The sequence below is a fragment of the Suricata suricatta genome, chromosome 15 (assembly GCF_006229205.1).
Source record: "Suricata suricatta isolate VVHF042 chromosome 15, meerkat_22Aug2017_6uvM2_HiC, whole genome shotgun sequence".
Taxonomy (NCBI): Eukaryota; Metazoa; Chordata; class Mammalia; order Carnivora; family Herpestidae; genus Suricata; species Suricata suricatta.
In genome coordinates, this window is record NC_043714.1 from 32,191,132 (window position 1) to 32,208,565 (window position 17,434).

A 17,434-nucleotide genomic window follows, 5' to 3' on the forward strand; every position below is an offset into this window, starting at 1 on the left:
TGTACTAGATGATACATGCTAACAAAGAAGATAAAACATGAAAGGGTATAGTGTTTATTTCTGTGTAGGTATTCCACTTTTTTAAGCAGAGTGGTGGCAACAGAAAGCCTCACTGAAGGAGACATTTGAATAAAGATCCAGGGAAGAGGAAGTAATTCATGAAGATCTCTGGGGGCACAGCATTTCATGTAGAGAAAAAGGAAAGTGCAAAGGCCAGAACTGGGAAGGCAGGTGACATTTTCCATGAACACTAAGTTCATAGAATGAGCGAGGAGGAGTGTGTTAAGAGATAAGATTAGAAAGGAGCTGGAGATCAAGTATCATAATCTAATTTACATTTTAATTAGATCCTTCTGTTTTGAAAATAGACTAAAGGGAGCAAGTATGGAAACAGTTGCTAGGATATTACAATAGTCTGGAAAGAAATAGTGGCGGCTTGGAGTTGGCTAGAAGATATGAGTGATTAGAATCTGGATATATTTTGAAGGTAGAGTTATTTGACAGGATTCGCTGACAGACCAGACCATATGTCAATGGGGTATGAGAGGAGAGTGTCAAAGATGACTCCAAGTGTTGTGGCCCAAGCAACTGGAAGAATGTCCTGCCATTATGTAAGATAGAGAAGACTGTGGAAAGACAGCTTTGTGGAGGAATATCAGAAAGTTGTATTTGTACATTAAGATTGGAAAAGCGTATGAGACATCTGTGCTGGCCAGCCTCCATGTGGTCCTCAATGGATTTACTCCCTTGTGGAATCCCCTCCCACGTTAAATCCTGACCCGTGTGTCTGACCAATAGAATACTGCAAAAGTGATGGTCTGTGACTTCTAAAGCTAAGTCATAAAAGTCATTGAATTTCTGCATTGATTTCTTGGATTGTTTGTCCTGGGGGAAGCCAGCAGCCATGTCTTTAGGGTACTCAGCCAGCCCTCTTGAAGAGGCTCACATGGAGAGAAACTAAGGTCCCCCACCAACAAAGAGCATTACTGCTTACGTGAGTAAGCCACCTTGGAAATGGATCCTCCAGACCTGGAAGAGGACTGCAACCCTGCCTAATACCCGACTGCAGCATCATGAGAGATAGCAAACTAGGCCTGCCCAGCTAAGCCACTCCTCACTTCCACCACCAACTATGGCAGATAATAAATGACTGTTTAGTTTTAGTATATGTGCTGCCTAAGTGAGCACAATGACTATTTAGTTTTAAGCACTAAATTTGGTTTAACTGTTAGTTATAGAGCTGTAGATAACTAATATGACATCCAAGTGTAGAGTAGGGAACTGGAATATGGAATTTCAGGGTTTGGAAGTTTGATAGCCTTCTGAATATAGATGGATTTCAAAGCTGTAATAAGGATAACTAAGGATGTGAGTGAAGATAGAAAAAAGGAAAGCTCAAGAACTAAACCCTAGGGCATTCCAGTGTAAAAACTAGGAATATGAGGATCAAAATGCAAAAGAGATAAGGAGAACAGACAGTGATATAGAAGAACACATAGGGGCGCCTGGGTGGCTCAGTAGGTTAAGCCTCCGGCTTCGGCTCAGGTCAGATCTCACATTCGTGGGTTCGTGGGTTCGAGCCCCGCGTCGGGCTCTGTGCTGACAGCTAGCTCAGAGCCTGGAGCCTGCTTCCAGTTCTGTGTCTCCTTCTCTCTCTGCCCCTCCCCCTCTCATGCTCTGTCTCTCTCTGTATCAAAAATAAATAAAACATTAAAAAAAATCTTTAGAAGAACACGTAGGAGGGTATTTTATGAATATCTCATTCTTTTAACATCTTTTAAATAATATCTACCTAGTATTGAGTCCCATACTTATTTTTTCTTTGTTTCTAGAATCTTGTTATTGCTGATACATAAATACACATTGAATACAAGAACAAGAGCAAAAGTAGAATAGAATTCAGACTATAGTTTGGAAAGAATGAATAAGCAAATTGAATAGCTATGGCACCATGTATTTAAGTGAGAGATTGTATATTGAGTACTGAAAGTAAAAAACTATTATTCCCTTGTCTCTACCCTTTCCTTATTTTAATGGAGCCAAAAGTAAGGAAGGTTAAGTATGGATACTATGTATTCTTGAAATTTTGAAACTTGCCATTAAACTGGTGGTATCTGAGGGCCTTCACTTAAGTTTAAAATCAGAATCAAAAATAAAACAAAAAGTTGTTTTTACAACTTCAGTAAAAACAAAATTACGTACTTCTCTTTCTTCTCCCCACTGTCCAACCACAAAGGCCTTATTACTGTTCCTGCAATGTGCTGTCTCTTTCTGTCTCTGCCCATCATTTCCCTGATTTCAGACCTTTACATGACTGGCTTTTTCTTATTTTTTAGGTCTCAGTTAAATATCACTACCTTAGAGAGACTTTCCCTCATCCCTGTCTAAAGAAGCTCCCATTATGGGCACCTAGCTGGCTCTGTCAGTAGAACATGTGACTCTTTTTTTTTAATGTTTTTTATTTATTATTTTTTTTAATTTTTTAAAATGTTTTATTTATTTTTGATACTGAGAGAGACAGAGCATGAGAGGGGGAGGGGCAGGGAGAGAAGGAGACACAGAACCGGAAGCAGGCTCCAGGCTCTGAGCTAGCTGTCAGCACAGAGCCTGTTGCGGGGCTTGAACCCACCAACGTGAGATCTGACCTGAACCGAAGCCAGAGGCCTAACCAACTGAGCCACCCAGGCACCCCTATTTATTTTTGAGAGACAGAAAGAGGCAGCTCGAGCAGGGGAGGGTCAGAGAGAGAGAGGGAGATACAGAATCCAAAGCAGGCTCCAGGCTCTGAGCTAGCTGTCAGCACAGAGCCTGATGCAAGGCTCGAACCCACCAACCATGAGATCGTAACCTGAGCCGAAGCCAGATGCTTAACCGACTGAGCCACCCAGGCGCCCTGGAACATGTGACTCTTGATCTCAGGGCTATGACTTCGATCCCCATATTGTGTATAGATATTACTTAAAAATAAAATCTTGGGGGAAAAAGCTCCTGTTATCCCCAAGCCCCTCCCTATCCATAAACCTGTATTACTTTCCTCATGCTACCTATGGCTATCTGAAATGCTCTCTCATTTGTTTTTAATAACATTATTTGTTCTCCGTCTAGGATAGAAGCTTCTATCTGTGACTATTTTATCACAAGTCTTGAACAATGCTTGGCACATAGTAGGCATCCAGAAGATATTCAATAAATGAATGAATCTTTACTTGCACTGATATAATTATTTAGAAGTGTTCTGTTTGCATTTTTGGATTAAAAGTGGTTTTTGTTTTACTTAGGAAAGTCTATATTTGTTTAATTTTCCATGTCTTCTCAAATTAAAAAAATTTAAACGTTTGCCCATTTTTCTATTTTTAAAAATCAATTTATACTTAAGAAACTAACCCTTCCTTTGACTGTCACATTTGTGGTAAGACTCTTTTCATATGTATTTGCCTATTGATTTTGTTCTTGTTTTCCTTGTGCAGAAGTTCTAAATTTCAAGTAGTCAAATGTAGCAATATTTTACATAGTAGTTTGTTTACTTCCAAGTAATGGTCAAGCAGGACACTTTGAAGTTAGTTTACTCAGAATCTGTGATTTTAGACAAGTGGGCCAATCACTCAGGTACCAAATTTCAAGTTACTCAATCACATCTTTCTCATTTGTGAAATGGGGTTAATGGCACTAAACACATCACAAAATTGTGCGACTTAAATGCAATTTGGATGTAAAATGTCTTAAAAAGTACTGCTTAGTGACAACACTTGCTAGCCAGACAGTGGGGAAAAAAACAGGATCATCACACTCTCCGTATACTTTCTAGTAAACTTAATTTTCTAATTAGTTATAATAAAGTTTTCTAGACTGTCTGATAAAATGAATTATAAACTAAAAGAAAACGAGCCTAAGCATTCGTCTACCCACTAAGGGCAGACCGAGGTCACACCTAGTGGGCAGGCGGTGGCCGTGGTGGGCGGGGCCGCGATTTAGCTCCACCCCATCCTGCCCCGCCCCGCCCCTCCGCTTAGTCGGCCCCAGGTTCCTGTGAATCCCCGCGCCCCGGCTGCCCTGCGGACCCTGGCTGCCTGGTCTCCACCCCTACCTGGTTTCCACTACTGAGAGCGGGATGTGAGTACGGGCCTCTCTCTGCTTCGGGGCTGGTGCGGCGGGGCCCCAGTAATCTACAGACCCCGTGGGGGAGGAAGAGAGCCCGGGCGTGGAGAATCGGGGCCCGCAGGCTCTGCGCGGCACCCGGGGCTCTGCGCGGCTGGGAATCGGCCGCCGCGTGCAGTGTCCGCGGCCTGGAGAGGCCCGGCAATGGCTAGCGCTTACCGGAGAAGCCAGTGTTACGGGCTCAGCCCTGGGCCGGGAGGTGCCTCTTGGGCCCGGCGTTCGTGCACCTGAGCAGGCGGTGCCTAGGATCGCCATCCTCTCGCAGCGGGGAGTGTTGGGTCTTCGGCCCAGGGGAGGGTGACACGCTTCGAAAAATCCGCAGCGCCCAGTCGGGGAGAGGGGCTGGATCACGGTTCCGCACTCTGAATCGAATGCCCAAGAGGAACTGGCACGCATCAGAGCAGCTTCGGATTCCAGGAGAAGCTGCTAGGTCGGGTGGGAAAAGGTAACTCTTGATTTTGGAGTAAAGCAGTGAGAAGGAGTACCTAGTAGCTCCTGCGTTATTTTCTCTTGTGTTTTGGGCTCACTACAAACCAGGGGCGTGCAAGAGGTGCAGTTGTATTCGTTTTGTAGTGCCAGAACTTCAGGGAGACCTAGCATACCGACCATTAACACTGCGCCTGTATGATGATCCACTATTTTTGTGTGCCCTTGGTGTTATCTTTTTGTGTCTGCCTCTGTAAATCAGAGAGAATCAAATAGAAGGAATGCGGGGTTAAATATAGCGATTATTGGTTACAGTGTCCCACAAATACTGTGCTAGACAATTTTTATATATGTTAGTTCATTTAATGCTCACATCCACAAACAAGTGGAATTTTCCTTCCTTTTCACACTCGAAACTCAGATTAAATCAATCGCCAAGTTACATGAGTACTAAATGGTAGCATGAGGGTTGGAATTCAGGTCTGTATGATTTCAGAGCACAGGTTTATGGCTTAATGTAAACAACATTGCTTCTTGGGATAAGACGAATACCTAGGGTTTCAAATCTGTGTTTTGTGTTAGCAGTGTGACCTTGGGCAGGTTACTTTACCTTTTAGGGCCTGTTTCTGCATTTGTAAAACAGATAAAATACATCCTGTTGTAGGGTTTTTATATGATTTAAATAAGATCATATTTGTAATACACTTAACAAAGTGCCTGGCATATAGTTAGTGGTATACATAGCCACACACATCTTCCTGTCATTAATTGGGGTCAGCAAACTTCAGTTCTGAGTGCTACCCGCCAGAGCCAAACAAAACTTGCCTAGGCCTAGAGCATAGGTAGAGAGAAGCAAGAAAGGACAAGAAAGGAGAACTGAGAACAGATGACATATATGATAGCAATTAGAGTGAAACCCATAGATTAATCTGTGGTATCTGGTGCCCAATTTTTTTGCCTTTGTAAGATTTTCTTCAAAGGCAGTTCCTTTTGGATGATGTTTTGGAAAAATGCATCCCACTCTGGTCTGAAAAAATTCAAAGAGGCAAGTTTTGGGGGCTGGACTATGTGGAGACTCTCTGGATGTGAGGGAGAGCTGAATTTCAGCCCTCCTCAGACTGAAAGGTGCCTGGCACTAACCTCCCAATGAAGTATCCCAATAGGGTTTCTTCTTTGAGATCTAGCCCCGGAAGAATGGAGCGGGAGAGGTGTTTTCAGGATGGGGGAAACCAATGGATTCTTTGTCTTTTAAGGGTTGCTTAATGAATGGACACCTCTTAATTTCACCTATAACTGTAAATAATTTATAGACAATGGTCTTGATTTCCACACAATTTTAAGGCAACTTAAGTATTATCCATTTTCAAATTTTTTAATATATCCTTTCCAGTGCTATCACTGAGGTCCTGAATATTTCCTTTGCACATCTGTTCAGATACCCTGTTCATACTGTACCCTAGCTCCTATCAATACTTGGTATGGCTTTAGACGGTTTTCCTTGTCTTCTTTCTTTTTCCATACTATTGCTATGTTTTTTTTCCCTACTATAGAGTTTTTTCCTCTCCCTTTTTCAAAAATTTTTTTTAGTCAGTAATTTATTACATTAGAAAATATCCTTGATCAGAAAAACTGAGAAAGTTAGTATTGGATTTGAAATATGACTAAATAACATTTTGACCTTCAAAGATCTGTAATGAACCCCCCTGATCATCCAAAGCATAATCTCTGAGGTGGATCTTGTAGCAAGGATGAATACACCATGATTGGTGGTACTCAACAAGTTTGAGGAGTCCAAACTTGGACATTCCTTTAATGTACCTACTGTTACTTTTACGCTATAGGTTAGCTTCCTTCTCAGCAATGTTTTTCTTTATGTTCATTTATGTTACAAGGATTGCTAGTCTCATTAAAGTCCAACAAACAATTAAGGAGGATATTTGGTTGAAGATTTGTTGAAAGATTGGCTAAGAAGGAGGTTTAAATGAGCACCTAAAAGTATCATAGATTTTATTTAACTACTACATTATTTTAGTTTCTGAGATGATAATCAAAGCCAGACGTTATATATACATTTGGTAAGATTATGATAACTACATTTAAGTTGATTATGCTGCCTTAAATTTGAAGAAGCTAGTGAAGGAGTAGTGGGATTCTTTTGGAGATGCTGTTTATTCTTTAGTATGCACCAGCCTATCAGTGTGCAATTGTACTTTTTGCAATCATATTTAAAAAACATTAAAATCAGTGTGATGGTCAGATTTACCAATATAAATTAGATGGATAGATATTAATACAGTTTCCCTATGAAAAATAGAAGGAAATACTACATACTCATTTTAGCAAATCTTTTTGAAATGTCCTCTTAACAAGTGACAAGTATGTCTCGTTCCTGTGAAAATTACCAAAGCACAGCGTAGTTATAATAAGTGTTGCCATCAGGCTATTTCAGTTTCCTGAGTTTTAGTTTACCTTGCCTTTAGACTGTACAGTGGTAGTACATGTTAAAATAGGTATCTGCAGCTGTAAAGTGAAACTTACTGATCACATTTTCATCTGTTTAGGGGTGAGGATGTTTTAAAATGAAGCAAAAATCAGAGCAAGTATTTCCTGACTGTGCTCTCAAATACTTCTTTCTCCCCTTTCCTGCTTAATTCTTCGTTAGCACTTAATATCATCTAGCATACTATATATTTTACTTAAGTTTTTATTTTATTTATTTTATTTCGTTTTTATTTTATTTAGTTTTTTATTTTAGTGATATATTTTATTTAACCAAATATATTTAAACTATCATTTTAACTTTTTTTTTTCAGAGAGAGACAGACACAGTGTGAGCGCGGGAGGGTCAGCGAGAGAGGGGAACACGGAATCAGAAGCAGGCTCCGGGCTCTGACCTGTCAGCACAGAGCCCGATGGGGGGCTTGAACCCACAAACTGTGAGATCATGACCTGAGCCGAAGTTGGCTGCCCAACTGACTGAGCCATCCAGGCGTCCCAACTATCATTTTAATATGTGATTAGTCTAAACAGTTACTGAGAGATCTCACATTTTGTTTTCAAACCAATCTTTGGAATCTAGTGTGTATTTTATTCACATGATCTCAGAGGCACTACATTTCAGATGCTCAGTAGCCTACTATACTGGTCAAGTGAGGGCTAGAACTCCTTGATTAACATCTAGATCATCTATAGAATTCTAACATCTAACATCTGGAGCAGTATACTTCTAATATTGTGAGGTTCTAGTGTGACATTCTAGAATCCTGTGTTTCAAGTAGTCTGTGACTAATACTGTGGGGTCCCTTGAGTCAAATAGCCTGTGATTCCAATGTTCTAAGAGTCTGTGATTCCAGCACTTCAGATTCTTTGACTGAGATCAAGGGTCAGCAAACTCCAGCCTGTGGACCAAATCCAGCCCGCTGCTTGTTTTTATAAATAAAGGTTTATTGGAACATGGCTCTGCCCATTCAGTCTGTGGCCACTTTCATTCTCCCAGGGCAGAGTGAGTAGTTGTAACAGAGATCATGAACGATGTCTTGACCAGCCACAACTGAAATATTATTTGTTCCTTTACTGAAGAAGTTTACTGACCTTTGATACAGATATTCAAAGATTCTAAGTTGGATGGTGGTTTTACAGATATTTATTTGATGGTTGTGCTTTATAACTCACACATATGTTGCATACACTCTTCTCTGCGCATCAGATATCACATGCTATATGTTGTTCAAAAGAGACTTGTTTCCCCATCTTGAGCATTCACCATTTAAGGCTTCTATAATTCCATTAGGTTGATGACTTACCTTTTTTTTTTAAAGTAGCTTCCCTGCTCAACATGGGGCTTGAACTCATGACCCTGAAGTCAAAAGTCCCATGCTTCACTAATTCATCCAGCCAGACTCCCTGTTTACTTACCCTTTCTATTGTCTGTCTCCCTATAGAGTAACCTCATCAAGGCAGGATATTTGTTTTGTTCATTGTTCTCCCAACACCTTAAAACAGTGCCTGACACATAGTAGATGCTCTATAAATATGTGTTTAGTGAGTGAATAGTATTATTAAACTATTTGTGGTTGGGAAACAGAAAGGTGCTTGCCAGAAAGTTAAAACCAAGCTGCAATGTATGTGCTAAGTAACCATAAACGAAAATTCTTGTAATCAGGAAATGTATAAACATTTCAACAATCCTTGCTCAACATACAAACCTTTACTTTTTTTTTTTAATATTTATTTGTATTTGAGAGAGAGACAGAGCACTAGAGGCAGAGGGGCAGAGAGAGGGGGACACAGAATCTGAAGCAGGCTCCAGCCTCTGAGCTGTCAGTATAGTGCCTAATGTGTGAGATCATGAAGTCAGATGCTTAACCAACTGAGCCACCCAGGAACCCCCCCTTCCTTGTTTTAAAGATTTTATTTGTAAGTAATTGCTATACCCAACATGGGGCTCGAGCTCACAACCCTGAAATCCAGAGTCAATGCTTTACTGACAGAGCCAGCCAGGTGCCCCTGCTCAACATAAAATGTAAATCTTGAGAAGGAAGTAGTTATAGTTGTTCCATTAAAAAAACATTTTTTTAATGTTTTATTTATTTTTGATACAGAGAGAGACAGGGGCAGAGAGAGGAGGAGACACAGAACCGGAAGCAGGCTCCAGGCTCTGAGCTAGCTGTCAGCACAGAGCCTGACGCGGGGCTCGAACCCACGAATGTGAGATCTGACCTGAGCCGAAGTCGGAGGCTTAACCTACTGAGCCATCCAGGCACCCCTAGTTGTTCCAGTTTTAAACTCAGAGTTGTCATGTTATTAGGGCACCTGGGTGGCTCAGTTGGTTAAGCATCTGACTTCGAGTCAGGTAATGATCTCACAGTTCGTGGAGCTCTGGGCTAATAGCTCTGAGCCTGGAGCCAGCTTCGAATTCTGTGTCTCCCGCCCCCCCCCCCCCCCCCCCCCCCTCAGAAATAAATATACAAACAAAATGTTATGGGCTGATTGGATTAAAAAAAAAAAAAGGAATTGTCATGTCATTGTTCACCACGAACTAGAAAGGAGCACATAGTGACCAAATGTGAAATGCCTGTCTTGCCCAATTACATGTATGTGCCCAACTAAGAAGAGAAGGAAGGAAGCTGAGTTTTAGAAAGCCTCTTTTTAGAGTTGGGCATAGTTGGATAGTAGGGACAGGTGAGAAGTTCTGATGGCTGGCCCAACACCTAGGAGATTCCATAAGGTGGGGAGTTTTTGAAGCTCTCTGAACACCAAGGGGCGTCAGTGTCAACAGGAAGATGTGCCTTTATCTAAAATCCAAGATGCCTGCTCGACAGCTGGCCAGAGGCTTCACTGAACCCTGATCATTTTAACATTTTGCAACTGAGCATCCTGGAATTTTCTGCTAGGAGATGTAGTTCTGATTTTTATCAATGCAATTTTTGGTAAAAGATGATTTGCTTCATAGATACTTACTTTATAACTAACTTTGCCAAGATGATGTTTTATAAAGTGAGGCAATATTGAGATGTTACAATTGCTTCTTACTTTATTAACCTCACTCAGTACACCTACTATGAACTGTTCATTTGATCCTGACAATATAATCAGTGACATTTCCAAAATGTGGAATTAGTAAAGGGATTTACTAAGGGATTAGTAAAGCAGTATAACCTGAAACACATGTGAAGTAAAATCTGTGGCCTGCTGTGAATCATAGTACAAACAGATCAATATAAACTTAGGAATTTTCTAGAGAATTCAAGGAAGGGGCTTTAGCTAATTGCTCACTTTTTGGCAATAAGGACAGGGTTAAGACTGCACATACTTTCTGTGTTTAAAGTAAGAGTGATCAGAGGTGAACACTTATGTTTTATATCTTTCTCCAGTTCTGCATGTTCAGGTATCAACAACAGTATTGCTATCTGGATTTTATTCAGGATAATTCAAGAATCTGGAAATTCATTTAAAAATTTTTTGGTTAAAAGCTGATTGCTTTTGCTGCTGTGATGTGAGCTGGGAGTTTAATAATGTGAGATTCCATGGATGGTAGTAAAATTCACTTCCTTATTATGTTCATGTACCTAAGAGATTGGGCCTTGTGTTTTGTTGATATGCACTACATTTTCAAGTTATTCGGGAACAGGGAATTTAATAACAATTCCAAGCAAAGGTACCTAACTGGTGGGAAACTATCTAACTCTAGGTTTTTTCAGATACAGCTTTTCTGGTAGTGGGAGATGGAAGCTGAATTTTGATTCTTTTTCTTCCATTTCCCTTTATGGATCTGATAATTTTTCTGCTACTTTCTACTTTTTTATTTTTCTGTGCCTTTAGTACCACTGCCTCAACAAGTTCTGTATTCACTAAAATTAAATTAGTCATAGAACATTAACTAGAAGAGGCTGTAGAAGTTGCTGAAAGTGATTGGCTCGACTCTTAGAATTAACACTTGAAAAACCCGAGCCTGGAGAAGTTATAGCACTTGTACACGGTGGTGTGACTGATACAGAACAACCCTCTACTTTATCCAACTGCTGATCCAGTGACCCTCCTGCTGGTCTCTTTTTCACATTGAAAAGAAAACATGCCCTTTTCTCTGGTTATGTGCTTTAGTGCTTGACCTAATTTTAATTCTCTATCCCCATTTCTAATATTCCATTGCAGGGTTTAAAAACAAATGTAGGCATCACTTTCTTAATAAATACAGGGCAAGCTTTGTGTACAATTCTTTTCAGGCAAGTTTTTCACTGGATCTTCAGTATGGGATATTCCTGAGAATTAATGTTGCTGCATTAATTCAGAAAACACTGAGATTCTGTGTCCCCCAGGTAGATCTGTGTCTGTGGAGACTCGAGCAGGAAGCAAATGCTTTCTTACTTCACAGCTTACTGGGCTGTCTGGAAGAGGATGTGCTGTGATGTAAATGCAAACCATTCCGGTTCTTCCACTAATTGGCCGTTGTTGTTTATTCTGGTTGTCTTTGTTTAAGAAAGATAATCATAGTTGTAGGCTAAATATTAATCTTCTAATCTTTAAGATTGTGTTCATTACTTTGTGTCAGATTGAATATTGGCATTTGGTATACTAACTAAGAAGTGATTGGGAAATTAATTAGAGACCGTTGCTGTTACACTAAGTAATGGTTAATTGCAGGCTTTAGTGGTCCCGGGGCCTCTGGCATGAAAGCAGACCAATCTAGGATCTTATCCTGGCCTTGCTACTTATCAGCTTGTTTATCTTGGGCAAGTAATTTAAACTTTTGGGGAAATTTTTTTTTCTAATAGATACTGTGTGTTGTTTTGAAAGCTAACAATGTGCTGAATATTATTGACATATTCTAGGGCAGTGCAGATATTGTAGTCTTAGCTATGATGTATTGGCCTCTTGCCATATAGCAGTAATCCTTGTCCTGTCCAATTTACCAGGTTTTGGGGTTGTTGTTTTTTTTTTTTTGGTAAAGTTCAGAATATATTATTTGGAAGCATTTTGAAAATTTTGTAGAAAGCAAAAACCAGAATTTATCCAGCTGTATGTACTTTTTAACTCTTTCCTTCCTCTCCTCTCCCACACTCTATCCAAAATCCAGGAGCAAGTAGCAACATGAATACAAATTCTTTTGTAATGGAATTTAGTTTTTAATTCTCGGTAGAGTATTAAAGTAGAAATCTCTAGATTTCTTCTCCAGCTCTGAGAGCACTTTGATTGCTTACTGTCTGCACCAAGCAGGTTTATAATGTTGCATATTATTTTTGTGTATACATAGATAGCTAGGCATTTACTTTTGCATTTATTCTTTCCTTACCCCATTTAGAACACATAAAGGATATTCAGTAAATAATTGTTGGATGAATGAATCTCCCCAGTATGATTATAGCGAGCACCAAGGTCTTCTTTTGCTGCATCAAGTCCTTAACGTGATAGTGGGTGCACAATAACCTCTTAATGTAAACACGTGTGGACCTTCAAGTAGTGTAGCAGCTCTTAGGTTTACTTCTCCCACTTTTAGGGGGTGGGGGTTGAGAGGGACACTTACAACTGTTCTGAGCCGCACGATTGGAGAAATGCTGCCTGGGGTGTGCACTGCTGATGTTCCTGGGCTCCGTTCCAGCTGCCCCAAGGTTACCCTGCGTGCTTTCACTGCAGGTCATTCACGATGCACTGTGGAGAGCATAGAGTGAAGCATGGTATTAGAATCAGAAGGAACCCTTGAGAAGTTTGTAATGTTGCCAGCCTTCTCATTTGGTAGCTAAAGAGTAAGGTTTACTAAAGACATTGGTGGGTAGGCACTGACTTCTCCCTCCCCATTGTTATAGGGTAAATAATGATTCACTGTCACTGACTCTGTCCCCTCTCCCCCATACACCAACTATGCAGTTGTTCAGGTAAACCAACTCTTCTGAGAGGATTTAAGAAAATTAATACTTATTTTTAATAAAGGCTTATTGCTTGGCAAATTAATTTTGTGGAAATCTCAGACATTCTTTTACTATTCTTCTAAGAAGTTCTTTATTTTTTTTTAAGTGTTTATTTACTTGGAGAACAGGAGGGGAGAGAATCCCAAGCAGGCTCTGCCCTGTCAGCACAGACCCCAATGCAGGGCTCGAACCTATAAACCTGAGATCATGACCCGAACCTATAAACCTGAGATCATGACCCGAGCCAAAAACAGGAGTCTGATGCTTAACTGACTGAGCCACCCAGGAGCATTTAAGTTTTTTATAGGGGCGCCTAGATGGCTCATTCGGTTAAGTGTCTGCCTTCAGCTCAGATTATGGTCTCACAGTTTGTGGGTTCGAGCTCCGCATTAGGATCTGTGCTGACAGCTAGCTCAGAGCCGGGAGCCTGTCTTCAGATTATGTATCTCCCTCTCTCTCTGACCCTTCCCTGCTCATACTGTCTCTCTCTGTCTTTCTCAAAAATAAATAAAAAACATTAAAAAAAAGTTTTTTTTATAAACAAGAATGAGAAAGGTATTTTATGTCTTAATATTAAATAATGAGCCACTGATGCTTAGTCAATTAAATATTTTAGTAGTTAATAAAATAATTACTACCATTCATCGAATATTTAAATATGCTGAGTGTCCTACAAACCAAAATTGTCAAGTAGTTTTCTTATCCCCACTTTATAGATGAGGAAGTTAAGGTTCAGACATAATTTGGTAAAGCTGACACACCCAAATAAATGAGGAGAAGGAAATTTGAACCAAGCATACTGACTCCAGAGCTACAGCTATTTCTGCCATGAAAAACCTGTGCCAGACATCCTGCTGCAGGATGAAGAGGAAGCAGTAAAACACGGGTCACTATCTGCAGCTTACAGTAGATAAGAAGGGTGATGAGCCATGCATACAAGTAACAGTGAAAGAAAATAGTGTCAGTGCATAACTACTTTAGGTGGGTATCAGCAACAGCTTTATGGAGAAAGTGTCATTTGAAATGGATCTTGAAGAACTTAGATGGGCAGGCTAGGGGCAGACGTAGGTAGACAAAGCCATGAATTCCAGGTGTAGCTAACTGGACTAGGGTAGGCCCTGGATAGCCAGTAATGATTTTTAAAAAAAATTAGGAGTGAGGAGTGTCTGGGGGGCTAAGTTGGTTAAGCATCTGACTCTTGGTTTCAGCTCAGGTCATGATCCCATGGTTTATGAGATTGAGTCCCACGTTGGGCTCCATGCTGATAGTGTGGAACCTGCTTGGGATTCTCTATCTCCCCCTCTCTAGAGGGAGAAGTCCCTCCCTCACTTGCACTGTCTCTCTCTTTTTCAAAATAAATAAATAAACTTAAAAAAAAATCAGAAGTGATAAAATCATGATATGATAGAGAGAGATGGCAATGGGAATGTCTGTCTGGAGACCTTTAAATAGGCAGGTAGAACTACAGGAGACCTGAAAGAGTTGTAACCATAGGTATAGAGAAGGTTCTACACCTTCATAGTTGAGAGAGATTTGATATTGTACGAGGCAGAATCTGTGTCACTGAGTATATCTGAGCAGCATCTCTAAGGGAAGCTGGGAAAAGAGAAAGCACACAATACAAGGATTTTCAGGTAGGGCATAGTGGTTAACGTATGCCTTAAATCACACACATGTGGCCCAACTTCAATGATTAGGTCTTAATTTTCAATTCCTTTGAACTGTCGGTTCTATAATGTTGATTCAGGAAAGTTTGGGTGACCAGGAGAATGGTTGATAGGTTTAGTATTTTGGGGGTTATTTGCATTTTAGAAACCAAAGGATTCTCTGGTAAAGAATTTGTATAGTAGAGAAGCTATTGCCCACTCCTTGGGGCTCTTTCTGTCTTTTCCATCATCCTGCATTTTTGGGTAGTAAAATACAAAGAATCACTCATTAGTTGTACACACATTCTTCTGCCTGGTCACTTATCCCAGCCAAATCTCCTATTTTCCATCCTCAAAGGGTACAAAACATTTGCTTTATTTTCTTCCATCATAAAATAATATTGCTCCTTAAAATTGTATATCATGTGCTGGATAATGACATAGAAAGGAAATGAAAAGAGCATCTTCATGAATGTTGCTATTAAAAAGGTTCCAGACCTGATTGTTTATGGAGTTTCTTCCATTTGTCATTCAGCCATAATGAGTTTCTAGTTAAAAATGAGGCTGCATTCAGAGTCATTTTCATGGGGGAATGCTGCTAATAGAGGAAATTTGTGTCCCAGCAGCAATGTAAGTAATGTAACTGTCAACAATTTACTAAATAATCAGGTGTGTCTGGCATGTTATTTTTGTAGCTCTTGTATGAGCATTGTTAGGGGAAAAAATAATGCTCCTCTGTTGTGTCATTTTGCTGTGAGACTGACTTCACACAGAGATATAGTCTGTATTTTCTGTCTCCCCATTCTTGGAAATTTGAGAGCTTTCTGCTTACTCTACATGTTCTTCAAAAGTTCTAGAAATCCTTGCTCATCCTAAGTCTGTCCACAGGGTACTGCATTATTTTGGGTACTACTGACATACAATTTACAAGACTCTAAACTACCTTATGCAAAAAGAAAACAACTTTACAACTAATATTTATTCCATAGATTCTATGTTAGATATAAAAAGCAAGATGGCTGTCACATTCCAGATTTATAAGTTTCCTTGGGGTATCTCCATTTTCACTGATGAGGAAATGTAGGCTTCAAAACTTTAAGTCATTTATATGAGGTCATGCAGATATCACCAGATGCAGGATTCAGCCCAGGTACGCATTACTCCAAATTTGATCTGGTTCCTATACTGTAGTTATCTGTTACTATTAGTGCAGCAGGAATTCAAATGAGGGACTTGGTGTAGGTTGGAATAATTAGGAAATCATCATAGAATAGAATAGTAAAAAAATATAAAACATGGAATACATTGGAGGAGATCAGAACCTGGGGATAGGTAGTTCTAAAATAATAATATAATAATAAACAACTTTTGAATACTTACTGTATAATCGGGACTGTTTAAATATATTCATTCATTCAGTCCTCACAACAACTATATGAAGAAGGGACAGTTATTACTTATATTTTGCAGATGAAGAAACTGAGAAGTTATACGAAGGTTAAGGCTCTTGCCTAAGATCACACATAAAGTCACTGGTGGGATCCAGATGAGAACTCAGCTGTCTGATTCCAGAGCCTGTCCTACAGGGGACTGAAGAGGAAGGGACAAGTAAAGGGTCTTCTGGGCTGAATAAAGTAGATGTAGAATAGGGAAGAGGTAATTGTATATAGGGAATAGGGTGCAGGATGTAGGTTTGGGGAGTACTGTATGCCAAGCGGATGCCTCAAGCCTTGAATGGAAAAGAAGAGGTAAAGGTAGACATGACACCAGGAGGTGACAGGGCCTGAAGGAATGCTCACAGTTTCTTGGATGAGAGGTTGGAAGAGAAGAGAAAATGTCAAGGATGGAGAATCCAAGGAAGAAGATATTGAGTATGAGGCCCCGGTGTCAATATGCAGAGGCCCACATGCAATATGGATGTGGATAAGTTCAGAGTAACTGGGCCACTGTCTCTGTGCTTTTGTGTTTGGTGGTATCTCTCTTTTCTTGCCAGTTTCCTCTTGCCTCTTACTATATTTTGAGCACTTTTTTTTGGTCATAAATCAAAGTGGATTGGAATGATGGTTATATTCATGCTATTATTGCAAATGCCCTTTAATATTGTGTGTACTTTGGAAAGGAAGTAGCTAATCTTCTGAATTAGATGGTGTGGAGACATGCTAATTTTGGTGAATTCTGTATCGGGGTACTAGATATAAAGAACTTATGGGTATCATGTTCTAAATTCTAAGACACTGTAGAATTAGAAACGATTTGACAAAAATGACGTTTTAAAAGAAGCCATTTCCTCCTATCACCCCTAGTTTGAGAATTATCAGTAGCACCTTCTTGACCACCCCCTGAATCTTTCAGCCTGGCTCTTAGGACACCCAAAACTTGCCCCCTCCCCTGCCTGTCCACTGTCCAGCTTGGTTTCCCCCAACATGGATGCTCACTTCTGTGACACACGGTGGGGTGCCTTACTGTGCTTTCTAATGTTTTGATTCTTTTCTACCTCTGTGCTGTTTCCCTCTTTACCTAATGGAATCCTTCAAAGTCTGGGGAATGAAGTCTCACCCACACCCTTGATACTGTTAACCCTCTGTCTGCTTCAGTCATTTTTCCTTGATTTTGATGTCTTTGGTACATAGTGTCAGTACTGTGTGTTTTGGCACTTAATAATTTTGACACATGTAAAGTGGCAAGAAAAAAAAAGAAATCTGACTTTATAGTAGTTTTCGTTTTACAAAGTACCTGGGTGGGTATTTGGTAAGTGAATTGGGAATATGTGAATTTTGTTTCTTATTAAGGAATAATTCTCTTCCA

At 40.0% G+C, this 17,434-nt stretch overlaps 1 protein-coding gene across 1 annotated transcript in view; it reads left to right on the plus strand.

The window, feature by feature from the left end:
• Window positions 1-4,001: 4,001 nt before the first annotated feature.
• Window positions 4,002-17,434, plus strand: part of CPNE3 (copine 3) — a 49,873-nt gene continuing 36,440 nt past the window's right edge. Inside the window, exon 1 of the mRNA XM_029923456.1 lies at window positions 4,002-4,110. The gene's annotated coding sequence lies outside the window, so the exon portion shown is untranslated. The remainder of the gene's footprint in view (window positions 4,111-17,434) is intronic.